General features: G+C 46.3%; 30 non-coding genes and 10 pseudogenes across 30 annotated transcripts; all 40 read left to right on the forward strand.

Moving 5' to 3' along the window:
- Positions 1-125: 125 nt before the first annotated feature.
- Positions 126-244, forward strand: LOC146879459 (5S ribosomal RNA). Its single transcript, XR_014988607.1, has one exon. It is a non-coding gene; the product is annotated as a 5S ribosomal RNA (ribosomal RNA).
- A 19-nt stretch (positions 245-263) lies between these two features.
- LOC146879460 (5S ribosomal RNA) lies at positions 264-382 on the forward strand (annotated as a pseudogene).
- Positions 383-600: 218 nt separating this feature from the next.
- On the forward strand, positions 601-719 carry LOC146879461 (5S ribosomal RNA). Its single transcript, XR_014988642.1, has one exon. It is a non-coding gene; the product is annotated as a 5S ribosomal RNA (ribosomal RNA).
- Positions 720-937: 218 nt separating this feature from the next.
- On the forward strand, positions 938-1,056 carry LOC146879462 (5S ribosomal RNA). Its single transcript, XR_014988490.1, has one exon. It is a non-coding gene; the product is annotated as a 5S ribosomal RNA (ribosomal RNA).
- A 206-nt stretch (positions 1,057-1,262) lies between these two features.
- LOC146879463 (5S ribosomal RNA) lies at positions 1,263-1,381 on the forward strand (annotated as a pseudogene).
- A 218-nt stretch (positions 1,382-1,599) lies between these two features.
- Positions 1,600-1,718, forward strand: LOC146879464 (5S ribosomal RNA). Its single transcript, XR_014988215.1, has one exon. It is a non-coding gene; the product is annotated as a 5S ribosomal RNA (ribosomal RNA).
- Positions 1,719-1,936: 218 nt separating this feature from the next.
- On the forward strand, positions 1,937-2,055 carry LOC146879465 (5S ribosomal RNA). The gene has a single exon (XR_014988511.1). It is a non-coding gene; the product is annotated as a 5S ribosomal RNA (ribosomal RNA).
- A 218-nt stretch (positions 2,056-2,273) lies between these two features.
- LOC146879466 (5S ribosomal RNA) lies at positions 2,274-2,392 on the forward strand. The gene has a single exon (XR_014988608.1). It is a non-coding gene; the product is annotated as a 5S ribosomal RNA (ribosomal RNA).
- A 19-nt stretch (positions 2,393-2,411) lies between these two features.
- Positions 2,412-2,530, forward strand: LOC146879467 (5S ribosomal RNA; annotated as a pseudogene).
- Positions 2,531-2,747: 217 nt separating this feature from the next.
- On the forward strand, positions 2,748-2,866 carry LOC146879468 (5S ribosomal RNA; annotated as a pseudogene).
- A 218-nt stretch (positions 2,867-3,084) lies between these two features.
- On the forward strand, positions 3,085-3,203 carry LOC146879469 (5S ribosomal RNA). The gene has a single exon (XR_014988491.1). It is a non-coding gene; the product is annotated as a 5S ribosomal RNA (ribosomal RNA).
- A 205-nt stretch (positions 3,204-3,408) lies between these two features.
- On the forward strand, positions 3,409-3,527 carry LOC146879470 (5S ribosomal RNA; annotated as a pseudogene).
- A 218-nt stretch (positions 3,528-3,745) lies between these two features.
- On the forward strand, positions 3,746-3,864 carry LOC146879471 (5S ribosomal RNA). The gene has a single exon (XR_014988216.1). It is a non-coding gene; the product is annotated as a 5S ribosomal RNA (ribosomal RNA).
- A 217-nt stretch (positions 3,865-4,081) lies between these two features.
- LOC146879472 (5S ribosomal RNA) lies at positions 4,082-4,201 on the forward strand. The gene has a single exon (XR_014988645.1). It is a non-coding gene; the product is annotated as a 5S ribosomal RNA (ribosomal RNA).
- A 206-nt stretch (positions 4,202-4,407) lies between these two features.
- Positions 4,408-4,526, forward strand: LOC146879473 (5S ribosomal RNA; annotated as a pseudogene).
- Positions 4,527-4,745: 219 nt separating this feature from the next.
- LOC146879474 (5S ribosomal RNA) lies at positions 4,746-4,864 on the forward strand. Its single transcript, XR_014988572.1, has one exon. It is a non-coding gene; the product is annotated as a 5S ribosomal RNA (ribosomal RNA).
- Positions 4,865-5,082: 218 nt separating this feature from the next.
- Positions 5,083-5,201, forward strand: LOC146879475 (5S ribosomal RNA). The gene has a single exon (XR_014988217.1). It is a non-coding gene; the product is annotated as a 5S ribosomal RNA (ribosomal RNA).
- Positions 5,202-5,419: 218 nt separating this feature from the next.
- Positions 5,420-5,538, forward strand: LOC146879476 (5S ribosomal RNA). Its single transcript, XR_014988218.1, has one exon. It is a non-coding gene; the product is annotated as a 5S ribosomal RNA (ribosomal RNA).
- A 218-nt stretch (positions 5,539-5,756) lies between these two features.
- Positions 5,757-5,875, forward strand: LOC146879477 (5S ribosomal RNA). Its single transcript, XR_014988637.1, has one exon. It is a non-coding gene; the product is annotated as a 5S ribosomal RNA (ribosomal RNA).
- A 218-nt stretch (positions 5,876-6,093) lies between these two features.
- Positions 6,094-6,212, forward strand: LOC146879478 (5S ribosomal RNA). The gene has a single exon (XR_014988492.1). It is a non-coding gene; the product is annotated as a 5S ribosomal RNA (ribosomal RNA).
- A 206-nt stretch (positions 6,213-6,418) lies between these two features.
- Positions 6,419-6,537, forward strand: LOC146879479 (5S ribosomal RNA; annotated as a pseudogene).
- Positions 6,538-6,755: 218 nt separating this feature from the next.
- LOC146879480 (5S ribosomal RNA) lies at positions 6,756-6,874 on the forward strand. Its single transcript, XR_014988573.1, has one exon. It is a non-coding gene; the product is annotated as a 5S ribosomal RNA (ribosomal RNA).
- Positions 6,875-7,092: 218 nt separating this feature from the next.
- LOC146879481 (5S ribosomal RNA) lies at positions 7,093-7,211 on the forward strand. Its single transcript, XR_014988493.1, has one exon. It is a non-coding gene; the product is annotated as a 5S ribosomal RNA (ribosomal RNA).
- A 206-nt stretch (positions 7,212-7,417) lies between these two features.
- On the forward strand, positions 7,418-7,536 carry LOC146879482 (5S ribosomal RNA). Its single transcript, XR_014988143.1, has one exon. It is a non-coding gene; the product is annotated as a 5S ribosomal RNA (ribosomal RNA).
- A 217-nt stretch (positions 7,537-7,753) lies between these two features.
- Positions 7,754-7,872, forward strand: LOC146879483 (5S ribosomal RNA). The gene has a single exon (XR_014988512.1). It is a non-coding gene; the product is annotated as a 5S ribosomal RNA (ribosomal RNA).
- Positions 7,873-8,090: 218 nt separating this feature from the next.
- LOC146879484 (5S ribosomal RNA) lies at positions 8,091-8,209 on the forward strand. The gene has a single exon (XR_014988494.1). It is a non-coding gene; the product is annotated as a 5S ribosomal RNA (ribosomal RNA).
- A 207-nt stretch (positions 8,210-8,416) lies between these two features.
- Positions 8,417-8,535, forward strand: LOC146879485 (5S ribosomal RNA; annotated as a pseudogene).
- Positions 8,536-8,753: 218 nt separating this feature from the next.
- On the forward strand, positions 8,754-8,872 carry LOC146879486 (5S ribosomal RNA). Its single transcript, XR_014988574.1, has one exon. It is a non-coding gene; the product is annotated as a 5S ribosomal RNA (ribosomal RNA).
- A 218-nt stretch (positions 8,873-9,090) lies between these two features.
- On the forward strand, positions 9,091-9,209 carry LOC146879487 (5S ribosomal RNA). The gene has a single exon (XR_014988594.1). It is a non-coding gene; the product is annotated as a 5S ribosomal RNA (ribosomal RNA).
- Positions 9,210-9,415: 206 nt separating this feature from the next.
- Positions 9,416-9,534, forward strand: LOC146879488 (5S ribosomal RNA; annotated as a pseudogene).
- A 218-nt stretch (positions 9,535-9,752) lies between these two features.
- LOC146879489 (5S ribosomal RNA) lies at positions 9,753-9,871 on the forward strand. Its single transcript, XR_014988220.1, has one exon. It is a non-coding gene; the product is annotated as a 5S ribosomal RNA (ribosomal RNA).
- A 218-nt stretch (positions 9,872-10,089) lies between these two features.
- LOC146879490 (5S ribosomal RNA) lies at positions 10,090-10,208 on the forward strand. The gene has a single exon (XR_014988606.1). It is a non-coding gene; the product is annotated as a 5S ribosomal RNA (ribosomal RNA).
- Positions 10,209-10,426: 218 nt separating this feature from the next.
- Positions 10,427-10,545, forward strand: LOC146879491 (5S ribosomal RNA). Its single transcript, XR_014988495.1, has one exon. It is a non-coding gene; the product is annotated as a 5S ribosomal RNA (ribosomal RNA).
- Positions 10,546-10,751: 206 nt separating this feature from the next.
- LOC146879492 (5S ribosomal RNA) lies at positions 10,752-10,870 on the forward strand (annotated as a pseudogene).
- A 218-nt stretch (positions 10,871-11,088) lies between these two features.
- LOC146879493 (5S ribosomal RNA) lies at positions 11,089-11,207 on the forward strand. The gene has a single exon (XR_014988539.1). It is a non-coding gene; the product is annotated as a 5S ribosomal RNA (ribosomal RNA).
- A 218-nt stretch (positions 11,208-11,425) lies between these two features.
- LOC146879494 (5S ribosomal RNA) lies at positions 11,426-11,544 on the forward strand. The gene has a single exon (XR_014988221.1). It is a non-coding gene; the product is annotated as a 5S ribosomal RNA (ribosomal RNA).
- A 218-nt stretch (positions 11,545-11,762) lies between these two features.
- Positions 11,763-11,881, forward strand: LOC146879495 (5S ribosomal RNA). Its single transcript, XR_014988540.1, has one exon. It is a non-coding gene; the product is annotated as a 5S ribosomal RNA (ribosomal RNA).
- Positions 11,882-12,099: 218 nt separating this feature from the next.
- Positions 12,100-12,218, forward strand: LOC146879496 (5S ribosomal RNA). Its single transcript, XR_014988222.1, has one exon. It is a non-coding gene; the product is annotated as a 5S ribosomal RNA (ribosomal RNA).
- Positions 12,219-12,436: 218 nt separating this feature from the next.
- On the forward strand, positions 12,437-12,555 carry LOC146879497 (5S ribosomal RNA). Its single transcript, XR_014988646.1, has one exon. It is a non-coding gene; the product is annotated as a 5S ribosomal RNA (ribosomal RNA).
- A 218-nt stretch (positions 12,556-12,773) lies between these two features.
- On the forward strand, positions 12,774-12,892 carry LOC146879498 (5S ribosomal RNA). Its single transcript, XR_014988223.1, has one exon. It is a non-coding gene; the product is annotated as a 5S ribosomal RNA (ribosomal RNA).
- The last annotated feature ends 174 nt before the right edge of the window (positions 12,893-13,066 follow it).

Here is a 13,066-nt window from a genome sequence, read left to right on the forward strand (position 1 = left end):
TACTACCAAAATCTCTTCAGACCAAAACAACCCACCTCACGTCCCCGTGCCCCCGCGCCGAGTCAAGTCTTCAAACTTAGGCCCAATGCGAAACCCATATGTACATTGATCGTGCAATACTTCACAGGTGCGATCATACCAGCACTAATGCACCGGATCCCATCAGAACTCCGTAGGTAAGCGTGCTTGGGCGAGAGTAGTACTAGGATGGGTGACCTCCTGGGAAGTCCTCGTGTTGCACCATTGATCGTGCCATACTTCACGGGTGCGATCATACCAGCACTAATCCACCGGATCCCATCAGAACTTCGCAGTTAAGCGTGCTTGGGCGAGAGTAGTAATAGGATGGGTGACTTGCTGGGATGTCCTCGTGTTGTACCTCTTTTTCACGTTATTTTCTTTTCCTACGTTCTTTTCATCACTGTTTTTTTTTGCAATCAAATTCTAAATTATCACCTAAATCTTTCCAACTGACTACTTCCAAAATCTCTTCAGACCAAAACAACCCACCTCACGTCCCCGTGCCCCCGCGCCGCGCCAAGTGTTCAAACTTAGGCCCAATGCGAAACCCATATGTACATTGATCGTGCAATACTTCACAGGTGCGATCATACCAGCACTAATGCACTGGATCCCATCAGAACTCCGCAGTTAAGCGTGCTTGGGCGAGAGTAGTACTAGGATGGGTGACCTCCTGGGAAGTCCTCATGTTGCACCTCTTTTTTACGTTATTTTCTTTTCCTACGTTCTTTTCGTCACTGTTTTCTTTTGCAATCAAATCCTAAATTATCACCTAAATCATTCCAACTGACTACTACCAAAATCTCTTCAGCCCAAAACAACCCACCTCACGTCCCCGTGCCCCCGCGCCGCGCCAAGTGTTCAAACTTAGGCCCAATGCGAAACCCATATGTACATTGATCGTGCAATACTTCACAGGTGCGATCATACCAGCACTAATGCACCGGATCCCATCAGAACTCCGTAGGTAAGCGTGCTTGGGCGAGAGTAGTACTAGGATGGGTGACCTCCTGGGAAGTCCTCGTGTTGCACCTCTTTTTTACGTTATTTTCTTTTCCTACGTTCTTTTCATCACTATTTTTTTTTGCAATCAAATCCTAAATGATTCCAACTGACTACTACTAAAATCTCTTCAGAACAAAACAACCCAGCTCACGTCCCCGCGCCCCCGCGCCGTGCCAAGTGTTCAAACTTAGGCCCAATGCGAAACCCATATGTACATTGATCGTGCCATACTTCACGGGTGCGATCATACCAGCACTAATCCACCGGATCCCATCAGAACTTCGCAGTTAAGCGTGCTTGGGCGAGAGTAGTAATAGGATGGGTGACTTGCTGGGATGTCCTCGTGTTGTACCTCTTTTTCACGTTATTTTCTTTTCCTACGTTCTTTTCATCACTGTTTTTTTTTGCAATCAAATTCTAAATTATCACCTAAATCTTTCCAACTGACTACTTCCAAAATCTCTTCAGACCAAAACAACCCACCTCACGTCCCCGTGCCCCCGCGCCGCGCCAAGTGTTCAAACTTAGGCCCAATGCGAAACCCATATGTACATTGATCGTGCAATACTTCACAGGTGCGATCATACCAGCACTAATGCACCGGATCCCATCAGAACTCCGCAGTTAAGCGTGCTTGGGCGAGAGTAGTACTAGGATGGGTGACCTCCTGGGAAGTCCTCGTGTTGCACCTCTTTTTTACGTTATTTTCTTTTCCTACGTTCTTTTCATCACTGTTTTCTTTTGCAATCAAATCCTAAATTATCACCTAAATCATTCCAACTGACTACTACCAAAATCTCTTCAGACCAAAACAACCCACCTCACGTCCCCGTGCCCCCGCGCCGCGCCAAGTGTTCAAACTTAGGCCCATTGCGAAACCCATATGTACATTGATCGTGCAATACTTCACAGGTGCGATCATACCAGCACTAATGCATCGGATCCCATCAGAACTCCGCAGTTAAGCGTGCTTGGGCGAGAGTAGTACTAGGATGGGTGACCTCCTGGGAAGTCCTCGTGTTGCACCTCTTTTTTACGTTATTTTCTTTTCCTACGTTCTTTTCATCACTGTTTTCTTTTGCAATCAAATCCTAAATTATCACCTAAATCATTCCAACTGACTACTACCAAAATCTCTTCAGACCAAAACAACCCACCTCACGTCCCCGTGCCCCCGCGCCGAGTCAAGTCTTCAAACTTAGGCCCAATGCGAAACCCATATGTACATTGATCGTGCAATACTTCACAGGTGCGATCATACCAGCACTAATGCACCGGATCCCATCAGAACTCCGTAGGTAAGCGTGCTTGGGCGAGAGTAGTACTAGGATGGGTGACCTCCTGGGAAGTCCTCGTGTTGCACCATTGATCGTGCCATACTTCACGGGTGCGATCATACCAGCACTAATCCACCGGATCCCATCAGAACTTCGCAGTTAAGCGTGCTTGGGCGAGAGTAGTAATAGGATGGGTGACTTGCTGGGATGTCCTCGTGTTGTACCTCTTTTTCACGTTATTTTCTTTTCCTACGTTCTTTTCATCACTGTTTTTTTTGCAATCAAATTCTAAATTATCACCTAAATCTTTCCAACTGACTACTTCCAAAATCTCTTCAGACCAAAACAACCCACCTCACGTCCCCGTGGCCCCGCGCCGCGCCAAGTGTTCAAACTTAGGCCCAATGCGAAACCCATATGTACATTGATCGTGCAATACTTCACAGGTGCGATCATACCAGCACTAATGCACCGGATCCCATCAGAACTACGCAGTGAAGCGTGCTTGGGCGAGAGTAGTACTAGGATGGGTGACCTCCTGGGAAGTCCTCATGTTGCACCTCTTTTTTACGTTATTTTCTTTTCCTACGTTCTTTTCGTCACTGTTTTCTTTTGCAATCAAATCCTAAATTATCACCTAAATCATTCCAACTGACTACTACCAAAATCTCTTCAGCCCAAAACAACCCACCTCACGTCCCCGTGCCCCCGCGCCGCGCCAAGTGTTCAAACTTAGGCCCAATGCGAAACCCATATGTACATTGATCGTGCAATACTTCACAGGTGCGATCATACCAGCACTAATGCACCGGATCCCATCAGAACTCCGTAGGTAAGCGTGCTTGGGCGAGAGTAGTACTAGGATGGGTGACCTCCTGGGAAGTCCTCGTGTTGCACCTCTTTTTTACGTTATTTTCTTTTCCTACGTTCTTTTCATCACTATTTTTTTTGCAATCAAATCCTAAATGATTCCAACTGACTACTACTAAAATCTCTTCAGAACAAAACAACCCAGCTCACGTCCCCGCGCCCCCGCGCCGTGCCAAGTGTTCAAACTTAGGCCCAATGCGAAACCCATATGTACATTGATCGTGCCATACTTCACGGGTGCGATCATACCAGCACTAATCCACCGGATCCCATCAGAACTTCGCAGTTAAGCGTGCTTGGGCGAGAGTAGTAATAGGATGGGTGACTTGCTGGGATGTCCTCGTGTTGTACCTCTTTTTCACGTTATTTTCTTTTCCTACGTTCTTTTCATCACTGTTTTTTTTTGCAATCAAATTCTAAATTATCACCTAAATCTTTCCAACTGACTACTTCCAAAATCTCTTCAGACCAAAACAACCCACCTCACGTCCCCGTGCCCCCGCGCCGCGCCAAGTGTTCAAACTTAGGCCCAATGCGAAACCCATATGTACATTGATCGTGCAATACTTCACAGGTGCGATCATACCAGCACTAATGCACCGGATCCCATCAGAACTCCGCAGTTAAGCGTGCTTGGGCGAGAGTAGTACTAGGATGGGTGACCTCCTGGGAAGTCCTCGTGTTGCACCTCTTTTTTACGTTATTTTCTTTTCCTACGTTCTTTTCATCACTGTTTTCTTTTGCAATCAAATCCTAAATTATCACCTAAATCATTCCAACTGACTACTACCAAAATCTCTTCAGACCAAAACAACCCACCTCACGTCCCCGTGCCCCCGCGCCGCGCCAAGTGTTCAAACTTAGGCCCAATGCGAACCCATATGTACATTGATCGTGCAATACTTCACAGGTGCGATCATACCAGCACTAATGCACCGGATCCCATCAGAACTCCGCAGTTAAGCGTGCTTGGGCGAGAGTAGTAGTAGGATGGGTGACCTCCTGAGGAAGTCCTCGTGTTGCACCTCTTTTTTACGTTATTTTCTTTTCCTACGTTCTTTTCATCACTATTTTTTTTTGCAATCAAATCCTAAATGATTCCAACTGACTACTACTAAAATCTCTTCAGAACAAAACAACCCAGCTCACGTCCCCGCGCCCCCGCGCCGTGCCAAGTGTTCAAACTTAGGCCCAATGCGAAACCCATATGTACATTGATCGTGCCATACTTCACGGGTGCGATCATACCAGCACTAATCCACCGGATCCCATCAGAACTTCGCAGTTAAGCGTGCTTGGGCGAGAGTAGTAATAGGATGGGTGACTTGCTGGGATGTCCTCGTGTTGTACCTCTTTTTCACGTTATTTTCTTTTCCTACGTTCTTTTCATCACTGTTTTTTTTTTGCAATCAAATTCTAAATTATCACCTAAATCTTTCCAACTGACTACTTCCTAAATCTCTTCAGACCAAAACAACCCACCTCACGTCCCCGTGCCCCCGCGCCGCGCCAAGTGTTCAAACTTAGGCCCAATGCGAAACCCATATGTACATTGATCGTGCAATACTTCACAGGTGCGATCATACCAGCACTAATGCACCGGATCCCATCAGAACTCCGCAGTTAAGCGTGCTTGGGCGAGAGTAGTACTAGGATGGGTGACCTCCTGGGAAGTCCTCATGTTGCACCTCTTTTTTACGTTATTTTCTTTTCCTACGTTCTTTTCGTCACTGTTTTCTTTTGCAATCAAATCCTAAATTATCACCTAAATCATTCCAACTGACTACTACCAAAATCTCTTCAGCCCAAAACAACCCACCTCACGTCCCCGTGCCCCCGCGCCGCGCCAAGTGTTCAAACTTAGGCCCAATGCGAAACCCATATGTACATTGATCGTGCAATACTTCACAGGTGCGATCATACCAGCACTAATGCACCGGATCCCATCAGAACTCCGCAGTTAAGCGTGCTTGGGCGAGAGTAGTACTAGGATGGGTGACCTCCTGGGAAGTCCTCGTGTTGCACCTCTTTTTTACGTTATTTTCTTTTCCTACGTTCTTTTCATCACTGTTTTCTTTTGCAATCAAATCCTAAATTATCACCTAAATCATTCCAACTGACTACTACCAAAATCTCTTCAGACCAAAACAACCCACCTCACGTCCCCGTGCCCCCGCGCCGCGCCAAGTGTTCAAACTTAGGCCCAATGCGAAACCCATATGTACATTGATCGTGCAATACTTCACAGGTGCGATCATACCAGCACTAATGCACCGGATCCCATCAGAACTCCGCAGTTAAGCGTGCTTGGGCGAGAGTAGTACTAGGATGGGTGACCTCCTGGGAAGTCCTCGTGTTGCACCTCTTTTTTACGTTATTTTCTTTTCCTACGTTCTTTTCATCACTGTTTTCTTTTGCAATCAAATCCTAAATTATCACCTAAATCATTCCAACTGACTACTACCAAAATCTCTTCAGACCAAAACAACCCACCTCACGTCCCCGTGCCCCCGCGCCGCGCCAAGTGTTCAAACTTAGGCCCAATGCGAAACCCATATGTACATTGATCGTGCAATACTTCACAGGTGCGATCATACCAGCACTAATGCATCGGATCCCATCAGAACTCCGCAGTTAAGCGTGCTTGGGCGAGAGTAGTACTAGGATGGGTGACCTCCTGGGTAGTCCTCGTGTTGCACCTCTTTTTTACGTTATTTTCTTTTCCTACGTTCTTTTCATCACTGTTTTCTTTTGCAATCAAATCCTAAATTATCACCTAAATCATTCCAACTGACTACTACCAAAATCTCTTCAGACCAAAACAACCCACCTCACGTCCCCGTGCCCCCGCGCCGAGTCAAGTCTTCAAACTTAGGCCCAATGCGAAACCCATATGTACATTGATCGTGCAATACTTCACAGGTGCGATCATACCAGCACTAATGCACCGGATCCCATCAGAACTCCGTAGGTAAGCGTGCTTGGGCGAGAGTAGTACTAGGATGGGTGACCTCCTGGGAAGTCCTCGTGTTGCACCTCTTTTTTACGTTATTTTCTTTTCCTACGTTCTTTTCATCACTATTTTTTTTTGCAATCAAATCCTAAATGATTCCAACTGACTACTACTAAAATCTCTTCAGAACAAAACAACCCAGCTCACGTCCCCGCGCCCCCGCGCCGTGCCAAGTGTTCAAACTTAGGCCCAATGCGAAACCCATATGTACATTGATCGTGCCATACTTCACGGGTGCGATCATACCAGCACTAATCCACCGGATCCCATCAGAACTTCGCAGTTAAGCGTGCTTGGGCGAGAGTAGTAATAGGATGGGTGACTTGCTGGGATGTCCTCGTGTTGTACCTCTTTTTCACGTTATTTTCTTTTCCTACGTTCTTTTCATCACTGTTTTTTTTTGCAATCAAATTCTAAATTATCACCTAAATCTTTCCAACTGACTACTTCCAAAATCTCTTCAGACCAAAACAACCCACCTCACGTCCCCGTGCCCCCGCGCCGCGCCAAGTGTTCAAACTTAGGCCCAATGCGAAACCCATATGTACATTGATCGTGCAATACTTCACAGGTGCGATCATACCAGCACTAATGCACCGGATCCCATCAGAACTCCGCAGTTAAGCGTGCTTGGGCGAGAGTAGTACTAGGATGGGTGACCTCCTGGGAAGTCCTCATGTTGCACCTCTTTTTTACGTTATTTTCTTTTCCTGCGTTCTTTTCGTCACTGTTTTCTTTTGCAATCAAATCCTAAATTATCACCTAAATCATTCCAACTGACTACTACCAAAATCTCTTCAGCCCAAAACAACCCACCTCACGTCCCCGTGCCCCCGCGCCGCGCCAAGTGTTCAAACTTAGGCCCAATGCGAAACCCATATGTACATTGATCGTGCAATACTTCACAGGTGCGATCATACCAGCACTAATGCACCGGATCCCATCAGAACTCCGTAGGTAAGCGTGCTTGGGCGAGAGTAGTACTAGGATGGGTGACCTCCTGGGAAGTCCTCGTGTTGCACCTCTTTTTTACGTTATTTTCTTTTCCTACGTTCTTTTCATCACTATTTTTTTTTGCAATCAAATCCTAAATGATTCCAACTGACTACTACTAAAATCTCTTCAGAACAAAACAACCCAGCTCACGTCCCCGCGCCCCCGCGCCGTGCCAAGTGTTCAAACTTAGGCCCAATGCGAAACCCATATGTACATTGATCGTGCCATACTTCACGGGTGCGATCATACCAGCACTAATCCACCGGATCCCATCAGAACTTCGCAGTTAAGCGTGCTTGGGCGAGAGTAGTACTAGGATGGGTGACTTGCTGGGAAGTCCTCGTGTTGCACCTCTTTTTTACGTTATTTTCTTTTCCTACGTTCTTTTCATCACTGTTTTCTTTTGCAATCAAATCCTAAATTATCACCTAAATCATTCCAACTGACTACTACCAAAATCTCTTCAGACCAAAACAACCCACCTCACGTCCCCGTGCCCCCGCGCCGCGCCAAGTGTTCAAACTTAGGCCCAATGCGAAACCCATATGTAATTGATCGTGCAATACTTCACAGGTGCGATCATACCAGCACTAATGCATCGGATCCCATCAGAACTCCGCAGTTAAGCGTGCTTGGGCGAGAGTAGTACTAGGATGGGTGACCTCCTGGGAAGTCCTCGTGTTGCACCTCTTTTTTACGTTATTTTCTTTTCCTACGTTCTTTTCATCACTGTTTTCTTTTGCAATCAAATCCTAAATTATCACCTAAATCATTCCAACTGACTACTACCAAAATCTCTTCAGACCAAAACAACCCACCTCACGTCCCCGTGCCCCCGCGCCGAGTCAAGTCTTCAAACTTAGGCCCAATGCGAAACCCATATGTACATTGATCGTGCAATACTTCACAGGTGCGATCATACCAGCACTAATGCACCGGATCCCATCAGAACTCCGTAGGTAAGCGTGCTTGGGCGAGAGTAGTACTAGGATGGGTGACCTCCTGGGAAGTCCTCGTGTTGCACCTCTTTTTTACGTTATTTTCTTTTCCTACGTTCTTTTCATCACTATTTTTTTTTTGCAATCAAATCCTAAATGATTCCAACTGACTACTACTAAAATCTCTTCAGAACAAAACAACCCAGCTCACGTCCCCGCGCCCCCGCGCCGTGCCAAGTGTTCAAACTTAGGCCCAATGCGAAACCCATATGTACATGGATCGTGCCATACTTCACGGGTGCGATCATACCAGCACTAATCCACCGGATCCCATCAGAACTTCGCAGTTAAGCGTGCTTGGGCGAGAGTAGTAATAGGATGGGTGACTTGCTGGGATGTCCTCGTGTTGTACCTCTTTTTCACGTTATTTTCTTTTCCTACGTTCTTTTCATCACTGTTTTTTTTTGCAATCAAATTCTAAATTATCACCTAAATCTTTCCAACTGACTACTTCCAAAATCTCTTCAGACCAAAACAACCCATCTCACGTCCCCGTGCCCCCGCGCCGCGCCAAGTGTTCAAACTTAGGCCCAATGCGAAACCCATATGTACATTGATCGTGCAATACTTCACAGGTGCGATCATACCAGCACTAATGCACCGGATCCCATCAGAACTCCGCAGTTAAGCGTGCTTGGGCGAGAGTAGTACTAGGATGGGTGACCTCCTGGGAAGTCCTCATGTTGCACCTCTTTTTTACGTTATTTTCTTTTCCTACGTTCTTTTCGTCACTGTTTTCTTTTGCAATCAAATCCTAAATTATCACCTAAATCATTCCAACTGACTACTACCAAAATCTCTTCAGCCCAAAACAACCCACCTCACGTCCCCGTGCCCCCGCGCCGCGCCAAGTGTTCAAACTTAGGCCCAATGCGAAACCCATATGTACATTGATCGTGCAATACTTCACAGGTGCGATCATACCAGCACTAATGCACCGGATCCCATCAGAACTCCGTAGGTAAGCGTGCTTGGGCGAGAGTAGTACTAGGATGGGTGTCCTCCTGGGAAGTCCTCGTGTTGCACCTCTTTTTTACGTTATTTTCTTTTCCTACGTTCTTTTCATCACTATTTTTTTTTGCAATCAAATCCTAAATGATTCCAACTGACTACTACTAAAATCTCTTCAGAACAAAACAACCCAGCTCACGTCCCCGCGCCCCCGCGCCGTGCCAAGTGTTCAAACTTAGGCCCAATGCGAAACCCATATGTACATTGATCGTGCCATACTTCACGGGTGCGATCATACCAGCACTAATCCACCGGATCCCATCAGAACTTCGCAGTTAAGCGTGCTTGGGCGAGAGTAGTAATAGGATGGGTGACTTGCTGGGATGTCCTCGTGTTGTACCTCTTTTTCACGTTATTTTCTTTTCCTACGTTCTTTTCATCACTGTTTTTTTTTGCAATCAAATTCTAAATTATCACCTAAATCTTTTCAACTGACTACTTCCAAAATCTCTTCAGACCAAAACAACCCACCTCACGTCCCCGTGCCCCCGCGCCGCGCCAAGTGTTCAAACTTAGGCCCAATGCGAAACCCATATGTACATTGATCGTGCAATACTTCACAGGTGCGATCATACCAGCACTAATGCACCGGATCCCATCAGAACTCCGCAGTTAAGCGTGCTTGGGCGAGAGTAGTACTAGGATGGGTGACCTCCTGGGAAGTCCTCGTGTTGCACCTCTTTTTTACGTTATTTTCTTTTCCTACGTTCTTTTCATCACTGTTTTCTTTTGCAATCAAATCCTAAATTATCACCTAAATCATTCCAACTGACTACTACCAAAATCTCTTCAGACCAAAACAACCCACCTCACGTCCCCGTGCCCCCGCGCCGCGCCAAGTGTTCAAACTTAGGCCCAATGCGAAACCCATATGTACATTGATCGTGCAATACTTCACAGGTGCGATCATACCAGCACTAATGCATCGGATCCCATCAGAACTCCGCAGTTAAGCGTGCTTGGGCGAGAGTAGTACTAGGATGGGTGACCTCCTGGGAAGTCCTCGTGTTGCACATCTTTTTTACGTTATTTTCTTTTCCTACGTTCTTTTCATCACTGTTTTCTTTTGCAATCAAATCCTAAATTATCACCTAAATCATTCCAACTGACTACTACCAAAATCTCTTCAGACCAAAACAACCCACCTCACGTCCCCGTGCCCCCGCGCCGCGCCAAGTGTTCAAACTTAGGCCCAATGCGAAACCCATATGTACATTGATCGTGCAATACTTCACAGGTGCGATCATACCAGCACTAATGCACCGGATCCCATCAGAACTCCGTAGGTAAGCGTGCTTGGGCGAGAGTAGTACTAGGATGGGTGACCTCCTGGGAAGTCCTCGTGTTGCACCTCTTTTTTACGTTATTTTCTTTTCCTACGTTCTTTTCATCACTATTTTTTTTTGCAATCAAATCCTAAATGATTCCAACTGACTACTACTAAAATCTCTTCAGAACAAAACAACCCAGCTCACGTCCCCGCGCCCCCGCGCCGTGCCAAGTGTTCAAACTTAGGCCCAACGCGAAACCCATATGTACATTGATCGTGCCATACTTCACGGGTGCGATCATACCAGCACTAATCCACCAGATCCCATCAGAACTTCGCAGTTAAGCGTGCTTGGGCGAGAGTAGTAATAGGATGGGTGACTTGCTGGGATGTCCTCGTGTTGTACCTCTTTTTCACGTTATTTTCTTTTCCTACGTTCTTTTCATCACTGTTTTTTTTTGCAATCAAATTCTAAATTATCACCTAAATCTTTCCAACTGACTACTTCCAAAATCTCTTCAGACCAAAACAACCCACCTCACGTCCCCGTGCCCCCGCGCCGCGCCAAGTGTTCAAACTTAGGCCCAATGCGAAACCCATATGTACATTGATCGTGCAATACTTCACAGGTGCGATCATACCAGCACTAATGCACCGGATCCCATCAGAACTCCACAGTTAAGCGTGCTTGGGCGAGAGTAGTACTAGGATGGGTGACCTCCTGGGAAGTCCTCGTGTTGCACCTCTTTTTTACGTTATTTTCTTTTCCTACGTTCTTTTCATCACTGTTTTCTTTTGCAATCAAATCCTAAATTATCACCTAAATCATTCCAACTGACTACTACCAAAATCTCTTCAGACCAAAACAACCCACCTCACGTCCCCATGGCCCCGCGCCGCGCCAAGTGTTCAAACTTAGGCCCAATGCGAAACCCATATGTACATTGATCGTGCAATACTTCACAGGTGCGATCATACCAGCACTAATGCACCGGATCCCATCAGAACTCCGCAGTTAAGCGTGCTTGGGCGAGAGTAGTACTAGGATGGGTGACCTCCTGGGAAGTCCTCGTGTTGCACCTCTTTTTTACGTTATTTTCTTTTCCTACGTTCTTTTCATCACTGTTTTCTTTTGCAATCAAATCCTAAATTATCACCTAAATGATTCCAACTGACTACTACTAAAATCTCTTCAGAACAAAACAACCCAGCTCACGTCCCCGTGCCCCCGCGCCGCGCCAAGTGTTCAAACTTAGGCCCAATGCGAAACCCATATGTACATTGATCGTGCAATACTTCACAGGTGCGATCATACCAGCACTAATGCACCGGATCCCATCAGAACTCCACAGTTAAGCGTGCTTGGGCGAGAGTAGTACTAGGATGGGTGACCTCCTGGGAAGTCCTCGTGTTGCACCTCTTTTTTACGTTATTTTCTTTTCCTACGTTCTTTTCATCACTGTTTTCTTTTGCAATCAAATCCTAAATTATCACCTAAATCATTCCAACTGACTACTACCAAAATCTCTTCAGACCAAAACAACCCACCTCACGTCCCCATGGCCCCGCGCCGCGCCAAGTGTTCAAACTTAGGCCCAATGCGAAACCCATATGTACATTGATCGTGCAATACTTCACAGGTGCGATCATACCAGCACTAATGCACCGGATCCCATCAGAACTCCGCAGTTAAGCGTGCTTGGGCGAGAGTAGTACTAGGATGGGTGACCTCCTGGGAAGTCCTCGTGTTGCACCTCTTTTTTACGTTATTTTCTTTTCCTACGTTCTTTTCATCACTGTTTTCTTTTGCAATCAAATCCTAAATTATCACCTAAATGATTCCAACTGACTACTACCAAAATCTCTTCAGACCAAAACAACCCACCTCACGTCCCCGTGCCCCCGCGCCGCGCCAAGTGTTCAAACTTAGGCCCAATGCGAAACCCATATGTACATTGATCGTGCAATACTTCACAGGTGCGATCATACCAGCACTAATGCACCGGATCCCATCAGAACTCCACAGTTAAGCGTGCTTGGGCCAGAGTAGTACTAGGATGGGTGACCTCCTGGGAAGTCCTCGTGTTGCACCTCTTTTTTACGTTATTTTCTTTTCCTACGTTCTTTTCATCACTGTTTTCTTTTGCAATCAAATCCTAAATTATCACCTAAATCATTCCAACTGACTACTACCAAAATCTCTTCAGACCAAAACAACCCACCTCACGTCCCCATGGCCCCGCGCCGCGCCAAGTGTTCAAACTTAGGCCCAATGCGAAACCCATATGTACATTGATCGTGCAATACTTCACAGGTGCGATCATACCAGCACTAATGCACCGGATCCCATCAGAACTCCGCAGTTAAGCGTGCTTGGGCGAGAGTAGTACTAGGATGGGTGACCTCCTGGGAAGTCCTCGTGTTGCACCTCTTTTTTACGTTATTTTCTTTTCCTACGTTCTTTTCATCACTGTTTTCTTTTGCAATCAAATCCTAAATTATCACCTAAATGATTCCAACTGACTACTACTAAAATCTCTTCAGAACAAAACAACCCAGCTCACGTCCCCGCGCCCCCGCGCCGTGCCAAGTGTTCAAACTTAGG

The sequence above is a fragment of the Vigna unguiculata genome, unplaced genomic scaffold (genome assembly GCF_037176805.1).
Source record: "Vigna unguiculata cultivar grain cowpea cultivar isolate G323 ecotype 2 unplaced genomic scaffold, ASM3717680v1 ptg000026l_ERROPOS8025000, whole genome shotgun sequence".
NCBI lineage: Eukaryota > Viridiplantae > Streptophyta > Magnoliopsida > Fabales > Fabaceae > Vigna > Vigna unguiculata.